Genomic DNA, 13,445 nt, shown 5'->3' with positions numbered 1-13,445 from the left:
CCGATCGTCCTACAACCGTGTACAGGCGGCCTCTGTGTACTACGGAAAGTAAAAATATTGAGTCACACGAAATAAAATAATTGCTCATTTTTTCGCCGATCTATACCTCGCATCAGATTTCACAGGGGGTGGACTTTAAATTTATAATTTTATACGCAGTACATTTTGTTACACGTGTACACAATGCAATGAATATTATTTTATATACGCGTGTACTTCCGTTTCTCCTCAAAAATATTTTTCCGCATTACGCGACGTATAAAATTTTTAACCGAATCCTGATTTCTGATACGAATTGTAGATCGTCTAGAGCGACGGCTTACGAGATTTTGTAAACAACCTCGGTGGACAAATCCATGTAAATAAATGAAATATGTATTTCGCGCAAATTCGTATTCCGCGTAATTCAAAGTGCCGAAACATGTTTTAATTAACGAAATTAAATAATATCATTGCATATACATCGAACATCCGCGGATGTACGACTGTGCATCGTGCATTAAAACATTTGATAGTCGCGATAATGTATTTAATGGCCGCGATAAAATAAAATATTTTAATGATCATATAAAATGATTCATTAATCATGATAACGTTCCTTACTGCCACATCAGTCGTTTTAATATTTAATATCGTCATCGCCGTTCATCGTTCATTTTTTATTGTCCGCGGAATTCGATCGCAAATCAATGAGACGTTCTCTTTAAAATGCGAAACACAAAACACGCGTTGCACATTTAATCGTTTTATATTATTGTAACATTACGCGATATTATTAGCTCGTCGGCATGTTATCGTATGAAAAACTGTTATCGAAGAGTTATTACGACGGTTATCGAGTATTCTTGCGTTTTGCGTTTGTACCCCCTGGGCAAGTGATTAAAGCATCGATTGCGGAACGTTCGGTTCCATTCGGCGAATGGGCCAATACGCGGCGATATGTGGGTGCTTTATGCTTGTTTAAAGACGAAAGAAAGCCCTGGGTTTTCGATCGATTGATTAATGTGATTCATAGTTGCGCTCGCGGCGCAATGATAACGGCAGGATGCATCCTCGAAGCCGGGCGGAAGAGAAGGCGAAAGAGGAAGAAAGGGAGAGAAGAGAAAAAGCGCACCAGCCGGACACCCGATTAATTATTTCAATTTTCCATAGCAGTGCGCCCGATGAAAAAGGACGAGGAGAATCCAGCGGCGACTATAAGCGGCCGCTTTTATTCCGCCGACCCCGCGCGCATGTGCCTACCGATCTGCTTTCTATTTTTTTTTCTTTCTTTTTTTTCCTCGTCTTCCTTTTTCCGCCACCGCCACCGCCGCCACTACGGTGGATCCCTACCTAATGGTCCTTTCTCGAGTACGGACTGGCGGAAACCTGCTGCAACGTTTCGCGCGAGGATCTATTTATCAAGGTCCTGGACGCCGCGCGGCCAGCGCGAGATAAATAATTCCGCTTCGCCCGTTGGTATCGCCGCGGACCATTTCCGCGCACACAGCCTTTCCTCCTCTGCACTTATTTCCCATCCCACCCGCGTGGAAAGCGCGCTTGCTAAGGACATTGTTTAATCGAAGTATGCTAATGAACACGTTTCCTGGACGCGGGACCGCAACCGTGTTGAGAGCACGACGTTGTCTGTTGTTGAAAATCACGCGTCGTAATGGATATCTTTCCCCGGATCTCTACAGAACGAGCTTTTTTGCACCGCGCTTCCACCCAGAATCTAGAACCATTGTCATGCGAAGATTTTACCTTATCAAAGCTTACTTTTAAAACATTTAGATAATTTTTTTTATCTACGATCATTTAATATTATTTTTTTTTTTTTTAAGGACAAGATTTATCTCAACGTTTTGCCTTGCCATCCGGCAATTTTTTTAAACAATGGACCTTGACAAGTGATCTTGAAGCAGTATATTCTAGCTGGGCAGATAGCCTACATTTATTTGCAAATAGCTACTTTTATTTTCACATAGTAAAATTTAATAATTTAATAAATATACATTATTGTTATATATAATATATGATATACTATTATTCAATTTCTTAGCTATAGAAAAATATATATAAGTATAGATTTTTTAGAATAAATACATTTTTTAATAACATCAAACAAGGCTCACTTATGTTATTTATTATTTGTATTATATTAAAGAATAATGATTTTCAACTAACTTTTAAGAAGCTAGAATTACACTTAAATAGCTAGAAATTCCTAAGGTTTAGATGGTTTAAAAGATTAATTAATGATCAAATTAAAAGTAATTGTGATGTTTAAGAGTAGATTAAACACGAAGAAATTTCTGTGATTAATATCATTAAAACTTAATATCATTTTAAAACTGATCTTAAGATTAATCTTTTGTTTTATCATTTTAAATGTATTTTTGAGGGGGGCCTTATATTGATAAGCGTACAATAAAGTTCAATAATACAGTTTAAAACAATTTTTTTATTTATAAATGTTGTATGAGAAAATAAACTTTATTTTTGTGAGTAATTAAAATAAAACTTTTATTCTCGCTTAATTCATTTCAACATTCTTATAGAGTTTTAAAAAAGTAAAATAATCAATTGGGTTTTATTCGACTTGGGTATCTTATTATTTTTTAAAAATAAATTAGTTGAAACGGCTTTTCTAAGAACAATATATTTTATGTCATTTCAGATAAAGAAGTTTATTCGGATTTCAAAAGAGATCTGGTCTAGATTTCGCAGAAAAACTTTACGAAATGGAACTTTACGGGCCAAGGACTATAATTGATCTTAATTGATGAGTCAACTCATTATACCACTGAATCCCCTCCGTGTCGTTTATGACGGCCTAGGTTCTCCTCTTTGCGCCAAGGTCGCTATAAATTTTTAAGGAAACACTCCCAAGGAAACTAAACCCATGCATTACCGTCATAACAAGCTGTCAGATAATAACGAGTCTTATGAATAAAGTGGAGCAACGAGCTTCTTCTTCGCAGTTCCGCTTCGATAAATAGAGACGAAAAACGCGAGAACCTTAGAGTGATTGTTTGTGTTTCAAATTAAAACTTCTGCGCGGGTCGCAAAAATACTGTGGAGAGGTATGAATAACGAAAAGTGTCAATTACATTTTGCAATTACGTTATGTACGAGTTTTTATAACTAAAAAGTTTTATTAAATTTGAATTCTGATAAAATTCAATATTTGAAGAAACAATTACGTAAGAAGGTCAGCAATATGTATAGAAGATTTATCATCTACAAAGAATCTTGGATAGATTTACTTTATTTAAAAAAAAATATTTATTTTTAGAAAGGGACAGAAGCCTTTTGAAGGATATGATTTTGTCGAGCAAAATATCCAATTTTCAATCTTGTTAAATGGCACAAAAGTTATTTTAATATTTAACGAGTTAAAAATTGAGATTTTTTTACATAGTTTTACAGAGTGTTTTATAGAATTGCCAGTAAAAAAAAAAACTTGGCAAGTTATATTTTCTAAAAGTTTTAGAAACATATTTTAGGAAAAAATCTTTGTAAAAAAAGTCCCAATTTTGAACTCATTAAATCACAACAGCGAGGCACGTTCAGAAAAAATTATTGAAGAATTTTGCAATAAATGATTAATTGGATTGAAGGATTCAATTACAAACCTATGCTTTTACAAATCCTTCTACTTTCATTGCCATAACGTGGCTTGAGAAGTAATAATAGCTCGAACTTGCATTTACGAACTACGTTTTTGAGTGAGATTTAACAAGTGGCTAACTAGTACGATTGTGGGATTAAAGCTCGTTGTGAACAGGGCTCTCCTTCGATTTGAACGAATTATCGTATATGCGCAATTGACCGTCGCAATCGTTGGCAACCTCGGCGCTCTTTGAATCAACGCGACTTACGTTTCTGTTAATCGCAAACTCCGTCAGTGGTTTTATTTCCACGTGCCTCCTGAGTTTCGTATTCACGAGGGAAATGGAGGCGGGACAAAAAGATCTCTAAGATACACGAGAAACTTTGTTCTGTAAGTGCGGGATATACGCGGACGCGTCTTCTTAGATACTAAGGTTCACCTTCTTAGGGATCTTGTTGTCTCTTGCGCTTCTATTCTTGCGCGACCGCATTCGAGGCATTCGCAAGAAAGCCCTTCTCATTAGTTTGACCGCAATTTTAGAACCAAGCTCGTTGTCATAGCATAGTTAATAGGATTGTAGCAAGTTACAAATTGAAGTCAATAATATTCTGCACGCATAGAAGCTACCCAAGTGAATGAGTAAATGAATGAGAGATACAGAGAGAGTATTTTCATTTATTTAATTTATTTATTTATAGAAAAATAAAATTAATGTATTTTTATCATTTCCCAACTATAATACGATGAGAAATCAACATAAAAAGAATAATCCTTCCGTCGCAAGGTAATGGCATCGTAAGATAAATTTTGATAATATTAATTAGCAAAATAAATTATAAAAATGATTTCCTAAAAGATCGCATTCGCGTTCCATTTACGAATTTTCTAATTACATAATTTAGTGTTCTGTTTTATTAATTGCATTAGAAAGTACGTAACAAGAGTCTGGAGTCGACTCTGAAGAAAGAGGGAGAGAGAGAGAGACTAAGTTCACTTCAGGCAGCCCTTTTATAATAGATGGTTTCCTGCAGCGGCTTTTTCTCTTACAGCCTTCGTTTATTCGAGAGCCAAATCGAGTGGAGGAGATTAAAATGGTGAGAGCACACGGAAGCTCATACACTTTGTATCCAGAGGGTCATTCACACATCAAAATAATGGCTTCATCGCCCTTCTACATGATGTGTTAACAACAAGATGTACATATTTTAATTATTATATAATTAATATAAAATATAAAAAATAAAGTTGCATTACATTTTATAAATTTGAGGTTCCATCATTTTTCCATATTTATACATAGAGCATAAAATTTAAATTTAAATATTTAAATTTTAAAAAATATAAATAAGAAATAAAACCAGTAAGAGTTCACAGAATATCAATATTAAAATAAATAATAAATACAACAAAAAGATGTTAAAAAACTTATGCACGTTGAGATACGAGTAAAATATAATATGTATAATAAATAATTACGTCATACATGCTGTAAATCGTTAATTAGTTAAAATTATTTAACTTAATTTTAATCACTTCTCAGCGTGGACGATCCATGTTTTACCTTTTTTAATATTTTTTTAAATGTCTCTTTTTATTATTTATTGGATGATGACTAAAGACCGTGGGTCAAAACGTTACATTATTCTAATTTTTTTCCAACAATAAATTTAATATTGTGCGCTAATATCCTACGTGAATCCTTATTGGTTTTATTCCTGTTCATATCCTATCAACATTTCAACATCGAACATTATCAAAGATATTAAACATTATACTGGGGATTATTGCAAGATTTGGAAGATTTTAAAAGTCTTACAAGTATAAAAAAAAATAGATATATATGTATGTATAAAATCTCTTTTATATACTACTTTACGTTTATTATTTTACCATCCGTTTTCTATTTCATCTACAGACGTAGATAACAACCTTATTTTCAAGAATCCTAATCGTTTAGGCAATATTCAAATGCTTGTAAGAGAGAAGTTTCCCGGACATTCAGAACTCTTTCAGTAGTTTTCAGCCATTCGGAACATTCCCAAGATTTTTCAAGACTCCCGAGGAATTTTCCGATTTCGAACTATGTCCGCGAAGCTGTTCGAATCTTTATACGATTAAATTGTTTGGAAACCTACCCAGATGAAGGGTTCGAGCGAACGCAAATCGAAGTCGTAAACGCAATACGTAAAGGAAAAAACGAGAATGTATTTCTTAACCGGTCGTTGTTCCACAGTCGCGCAGCGTCATTAGCAGCCAGTGCGAAGTGTCAGTCTCAACCCTCAGGTCCCCTGGCATACGTGCCTGTTTATTCACCTGCTATCGACGATCCCCCGTTGAAAGGATCGCTTCATCGGCGCGTGAGGTAATTGCTCACGATCACGCCTCCGCGAATTTTGCACGAATCGTCGGTTAATGCCGCAGGCACACGGACGGAAACACCCCACATACATACGCGTACACACGGACGCTCACGATCGCCTGTGGGAGCAGCGAGGCGTTCTCGCGCGGAGTGTGGAGAGCGCGGTCGTTGTGCAACAGGATTTCCCAACCGCCGATCCGGTCCGGGATGGACCGCGCACCGGGATTTAATTTTCATTACGCGTCTGATAAGCGCCAGACTTTCGCGGCAATTTAATCGTCCATGTGGTAGCCGCAAGCGAATATTACAGAGATAATATAATATTAATAACTTATTAGTCTTTATGGTTTATTAGCGAACGCTCTCTACTTCCCATTAATAGATCGGCGATATCTAATTAGGCCTAAATTGTTCTCTCTCTCTCTCTCTCCCCTCTCTCTTTCTTTGATCGATACTATTCCAACGAATATTTAAACGTGATCGGGTTTCTGTGGTGATGAGGGTGACAATGAACGCGTTGTCGAGCTTGAACGTTATCGAGATGTGTGTCCATTACCTGTGACGGATGCAACATCCGCGTACACGGCATTGTCATCGTTCACCATCTGCGTGAATGGAACAATCGCCATGCACGCGTACTGCTCGCGAAAACAAGAGAAAGTTTAGGGAAACTTGTATCTCGGTTATGAACCAGTGTTCTCTAAAAGAAACACTCGTGTGATAGGCAGGTCTTTAACTTATCGATTGGCATATGAGGCCGCATCTATTCTTCCGTCGTCGCTGTAGCGAAAAAAGTTCTTAGACCGCGAAAATAAATAATATCGCGTTTAATTTAGTTTAATTAAGTCAACATTATAATGTTACATTAATATTATTAATACGTTAATATGATAAAAATATTGTTGTAACAGTTTCTGTTTAAGCAGAATTTAATAATAACCGAAAATATCAGATTTCACGCTGCACATGAACGTAACTTTAATATTAATATATTTACACTTGTTGTACGGAGTGCTATCAATGTTGCACGCGCTTGTCCGTACTACTAAATTTGAACTACCTGGAAACTCCTGGAAGTTTACGTCGACCGCAGTCACCGGCGGTTTTTACCCGACCACGAAAACATTAGATGTATGTCCACTCTAAAGAATTACACGTGTTAAGTTCAGAAGCAGCCCGAGAGAAATGAAAGGAAGAAGTCCCTGAGAGCGCGTGGAAAGAAAGTGGAAAGGAGATGATGAGCGCGAGAAACGTGTGCTACAGAAAGTGCTACAGAATAAGATAGGGAATAAAAAAGAATTAAACTGTCTACTTTTCTCCGCGGACTATCACGTGTGATAAAGAACGTGATCTCAAAATGCTTTGCAGGAGAAACTGAAAAGGTTTGACCACGGGAAAGTTGCAACTACATATTTTCTATTTTCCGACCATTAAAATATGCACCCAGTAAGCAAGGAAAATTCAAGTAACATTTAAAAATATTAATCTCAAGTGTATTTTTATTAACGTTTTAAAATAATATTGTATAAATATTTCCAAACCATTATTTCCAAGTCATGGTCAAAGTTTGTTCACATTGATGTTGCATATAGTGTTAAATACAATTTAAAATATTACATGCTATTAAATGTTACTGTAATAATATGGTAATAATAATTTTATGCTTATTGGGCTGAAACTAACAATTACTCATTAATAGTATTTTCATAGCGAATTACGGTAATTTTGGGCATTTTACAGACCACCCTTGATTATTTGTTTTTTATATTACACACGTGAAATTTTAAATAAAATACTATACTGCTAATATATAAATGCAATTTATGGATTATCTGAATTTCACGATTGGTAATCATCGTAATTATATATTTCTCGAATGCATACAAATGCGCGGATTAGCGAATGCTATCTCGCCGAAATTTATATTTCTCAAGTCGCTACTCATAGAACAGAGTATAGCGCGCAGAGACAAATAAATAAACTTGCACGTGTATTCGTTAGTGTTAAGTATTAGATGTAATGCCATCCTGTGGAAAGCAGATTCAACGCACATAACATTCTCGTTCTCTCTATACGCGGTATTAACTACGCGCACCAATGTAAATATATAATGTCTCCGCACTCGGCTCTTCAACCCCTGTTATGGTAACATTTCAACGTAGCTCAACCATAATACCAGAAACTATTGAAATCTCGTCCCATGTGGATAATGTCGCGTGAAACGCGAACATTGCAGGTTTATATCATTCTAAGAGAAGTTCTCTTTCATGCGCTCGTAATTATTTGGTTTGTAATAATACTTTTGAACATTTAATACAGAATGTTACACTGAGAAAAAAAAGTTGTTAATCTGATTAAATTTATCCAGTGCAAGTAATTTATATATTAAAGTCAGATATATAAATAGTAGGACTGAAAAAATTAGTCAAGTTAACAACTTTTTTCTCAGTGTCCCAAATGAACAAATCAAATAAAAATTTTTAATAAATTTTTATAATAGTTTCTTAAACATTCACTTCTAATCATACTGACTAGGAATATATTTACTCCCTTTTTAAAAGTAATATTTAAAATTAAGAATTTTTAATATTTCAAATTATTTTAAATAATATGTAAACATATTTAAAAATTAGTTTATCATTATTTTATAACACATTTTAAAATTATTTTTATTGAACTTGAAATGTACAAAGAACAATCTACCTTCAAAAAATTTGATCATTTTGGTCACTTTTAAATGCACAATTCCCTCTTAAATTTCAAGCGGATCTTATTGCAACAACAGCCTTGTAATAGAGCATTAGCTACGAAATTTAATATCGAAAAATCGATTTTAGATTGGTTAAAAGAGCTAACGATAAAAGATTGTCGTTACTCCATATTAGACTATAATCGAGTCGAGATTATAGAATAAATGCTTCCAGGATATCGCGTGTACGTGATTGCATGTGAAGCCCGCGAGGCGAGCGTGCATCCCGCCTGATCCTTTAGGATTCAGAGTGGCGGTAGCGTGAAATCAGATACCACATAAAAAAAAATATATATACCGACGGCCTGGATGCGCGGCTCGCGCTGTGAAACTCGAAGTGGAACGATGTCCATACAGTTTTACGACGAGCGCGGAAAAATATGGGCGCGCTAGCGTATATGAATTCGGTGTGTCGCACAACTCGTGTATCAGGGAGAGAGGACGAATTTATAATACGTGTATACATTACGAGATAAATGATACATTTCGTGGAGGGATCCATATTAATTAGCGAGCGCACCTCGCGTTTAACATGACGGTCTCTGACACGGGCGGAAACTTTTGTTCCCAACTGAAACAGCGCAGCTTCGGATGGACGCGCAGAAACAATCTGCATGTTAAAAGCACGTGAAATGCCGATATTATAACAATGTATGTAAAAACAAGGGTTTATTTTATTCGCTCTCAAATTATATCTCCGCGAATCTGTGCGGACTCTGTACTCGCCCGCGGTTCTTGAATATCATTTCAAGCAAATATCATATCATTCCGGGATTTAGCTCTGTTAACGTACTCCTTCCCCGAATATCCCTCGCCCGTAGCAGTTGGATCCTTTAAAGCCAGGAAACATTTCCAGAGCCAGCGCGAAGGGATATACGGTGTGTACAGTAAGTTGAGATGAGATTGCTTCCGCGGGATTAACTTTACGCAGCGGTAAGGAACGATTTATTGGAATCGTGTCTAAGGAAGGAGATAATGTCACGAAAGCTAAAGCTGCTCGATGACCCTCCCTCTTTACGCATTCGGTCCTCGAATTTCTTCTTACCGCGTGTCGCGAAGTGTATCGCTCAGATAACAAACACCGACAGAGTGAAATACACCTAAATCTTTTATCACGTGGAAGTAGGACGCGTTTAAAATCCCCAGCGAGGGTTACCGGAAGAAAGGGGATGCGCCTTCGTAAATCAGGATGTCCGGTCGCTCCGTGCGACCATTCCAGCTTTAAGTCTCCTCGATCGGTCGCCAACAAATCCTTGGCTTGTCCCAGCCGAGATCGAGGGAGATGGTGACGCGCGTGAACTTTGCGACCGGAAATTACGCGCGTCAGAACGCGCGGCTAATTGAATGTAATTCTTATTACCAGTACATGCCTCGTAAAAACGAGTGAATTCGAGAACTACACGTCCCGTCGCGGACGCGCCCGGTACAACTCCTACACACGGGAATTTCACCCGTAACCCGCTCTGTCACCCGTCCTACTTCCTGGACCCGGAATTACTCTGGCAATTCTGCCGGTGCGCGTCCATTAGTTGATTTATTAAAGAACTTGTTTGTTCCCCGGCCCGACGAAAGGTCGTGCCCCGGCGCAGCGTAACGAAAAGCCACCCCGCCCACGTGATAATTGGCATGCTAATTTCCTCGATGAGGTAATCGGCGTGTTGTTTGGGGAAGTCGATCGTTAAACCGGAGTACTACGCTTCATCGCGTCTTGCACAATTCTTCCCCACATCTTGAATGGCTACATATTTTTAGAAATTTTGCAACATCATTTTCCTCATCAAAATTTATAAAACACAATCGAATTAATAATTATCGAAGAATTAAAGACATTAAAGAATTAAATTGTTGAGCATTTTGGTTGTAATCGCTGCGATTAAAAATCGTATGTTTAACGAGTAATGGAAATCGTCAGCCAGTGAATCAACACTGGCTGATTAGAACATTTCTGAATTTATCCGAACTAGGTTGGCAACCATAAAAAGTCATGTTCGTTTTGTTTTCTAATTTCTTCATACAAAACAAATAAAAATAAGTAGAATACTATTTTATTATTCTATACACATTATGTGATAAAATGATATAGTATAATTAAGAAATCCTACGATTTAGCTAAATTCAACCCTCCCGAGTAATCGATGAAAACCTTGCTAGGTATATAAAAGAATAATGCACCTTTTTTATGAATAGTTGTAATAATTGTATCATATTTTTAATTTATAACATAATGTATTTTAACAAACAAAATAAAAACGGAAATAACATCACTTTGTATTGATTTCATAAATATTAAATTAATAAGTACTTCACAAGTAATTTTAAAAAAAAAGAAAGCTTAAAATTACCCGAGAAAATATGATAAAATTGTTTACGAAACAGATACTTAACTTGGCTGTATTTCCATCTTTTATTTAATTGTTTTTGTAACAAACTGAGTTGCTTACAATATTTATTATTATAACACATTTGGAATATATTAAGTTTTTTTATTTTAAGAACAATATTTTGAAGAAAATGGATAATTAGACAAAAATAAGAAAATACTTGCAATTTTATTATATTTGAATACAATAAAAATAGAAGTTTTAAAGAAGTTCTTTAATTTTGTAGAAATGTTTAAAAATTTTAATTAATAATTATTATAAATTTTAGATTCTTTTTTAGTGTATTAAAATGTGTATTCTTTTCAAAATATTTTGAAAGAATATTTATAGTTTTTTGACACTTTATTTAGATAGATTTTGATTTTACAACAAAAAAATTATATAATATTTTTAATGCAAATTAAGGTTATTTTTCTTCTATCTAATTCATCTTCTCTTAATAATGTTGGTGTTTGTAAATGTTTGACTTGCTACTTCTATTTCTCTTGATGACAAACTATTGATAATATCAGATAAAATATTAAATCTTAACCTTTGTTTTTTGCCCTTTTTTTAAATAAAATAATTTTTTACTGTTAATAAATTTATAATGCCTGTATGCTATAAGAGATAAGACATAAATGCATTTACGTAAATGTCAGAGTAGGATGCACTTAAGATGCACTTAGAAATGCTCAGCGCACACTTGCTCGCTTAATTATACCGACAATTAACCTTCCGTCTGCAGTTTAGGTCCTTTTTGGCACAAGCAAAATTTTATTCGCAAATTTTCACTGTTCAAATTTTAATTTTTATTAAATAAAGATTTCAACATTTAAAAAACTACTTGATAATGTAATAGAGATGTTAAAAAGAACCTTAAACTTTTCCAGATTTTTTAAAAGTCTAGAATAATCAAAAAACTTAGACAAAAAGCATCCAGATTACAGAAGAAGGATTAATTGCAAAAAAATCAAATAAATCAACAAATAAGATATTCCTGTTAAGAACTGTGACCTGACAACGTAAAATACGTTAGAAGTTTCTCCCAAACAATTAAATTCTATTTTCTCTGTAGATTCTTACTGGATCAAAATGTGCAACAAGTTAAATCACCGACAATATTCGAACTTCATTCTCAAATATTGAAAAGTATGTTCAAAATCCTTCCGTTCTTCTGTTGTCACCTACTGAAATGCAACTCAAACTTTTCAGGGAAATAACTGTCTACGCATTCGGTTCTTTTGAACTATCGCGACTCTATCCGGGTTGCAAAAGCGACGGGTGAGGAATTGCTGACGATGAAAGGACGAGAATCAACAAGGAAGAATGGAAACGGAGAGAGAAAAGCCCCTGGGTTAAAAAAAAAATAGATAAAAAATTTATACGGCACACGGAATAGTGAGAAATGCGAAAAAGAAAAAAAGGTGATGTTGCGAAAAATACGAGAAAGGATCACTATCCTGTAGCGGACAATACACGAATAATTAATAAAGGAACTAGCAGAAAATCGATAGTGGAAAGTTGCAAGGAAATTGAAAACAATTTAGTACCAAGTAGATTTATGAAGTTCTTAAATGATTTATTATTTGGACAATTAGTCGTAACGAGATTCAAAAGAAAAACAGAACATACCATTTGTGTATGAAGAAACTCTTACTTCTATCCCTTCGTACACACCTAATTTTTTGGCACTTTTTCTACAAACAATTGGATTGCAATACTCCTGATTTAATTTTTATTATTTTCAGAAGTATAAAAAAATTCTTTAATGATTCTTATATACCTTACTACGTCTAGATCTAGAAATTATTTTTGATTGTTTAACCTGAAGCAGTCACTTCAACGTTAGAAAAATGAAACTTATATTACAGCAAATTTTTTTTATTGATCTAAGATCTATATCTTTCATTTGAAGATTTTGAGACCCAATTTATACACAATAGAAATACGTTATAACTCATATTTCCTTGAAGCCGATCTATTAAAATTAGTTGGATGTAGAAACCATTCCACATTATCGTTTTTATTATTAATTCAATGTAGTATAATAAAAGTTTATATTAGAAATTCGAAACAATAACATGAATTTTAAAAAGAGATTTTTGAGTTGAAACAGTATTGTAAGCTATTAATCTTTACGTTTACACAACACAAAATGTTTATACTATGTTCTAGCTTTTTATAAGATGTATGCCAAGTTAATAACTGTTTCTTCTTAATATATGTTACTCTAACCCATTCATTTTGAAGTAATGAATCTATGTAACTTCGTATTAAATTTGTAACGTTCTTAATTTAATAGGTGTATGCCAAATATATATTTGCATAAATATCTTACACGGATTCATTATTCCAATTTAAAATAAGCGTTAATTTTTC

At 34.6% G+C, this 13,445-nt stretch overlaps 2 long non-coding RNA genes across 3 annotated transcripts in view; one reads left to right on the top strand and one right to left on the bottom strand.

The window, feature by feature from the left end:
* The window catches only part of LOC105200497, a 58,121-nt gene that overhangs the window by 39,222 nt on the left and 5,454 nt on the right, over window positions 1-13,445 (bottom strand). The gene's annotated exons all lie outside the window — the stretch shown is intronic.
* Window positions 2,398-13,398, top strand: LOC113003725. The gene is made up of 3 exons (XR_003268645.2): window positions 2,398-3,065; window positions 12,142-12,215; window positions 12,279-13,398. It is a non-coding gene; the product is annotated as an uncharacterized LOC113003725 (long non-coding RNA).

This window comes from Solenopsis invicta, chromosome 6 (assembly GCF_016802725.1).
Source record: "Solenopsis invicta isolate M01_SB chromosome 6, UNIL_Sinv_3.0, whole genome shotgun sequence".
In the NCBI taxonomy this organism is placed as follows: domain Eukaryota; kingdom Metazoa; phylum Arthropoda; class Insecta; order Hymenoptera; family Formicidae; genus Solenopsis; species Solenopsis invicta.
Note: the sequence above shows the minus strand (reverse complement) of the source record. Positions and strands in the feature narration are given on the sequence as shown.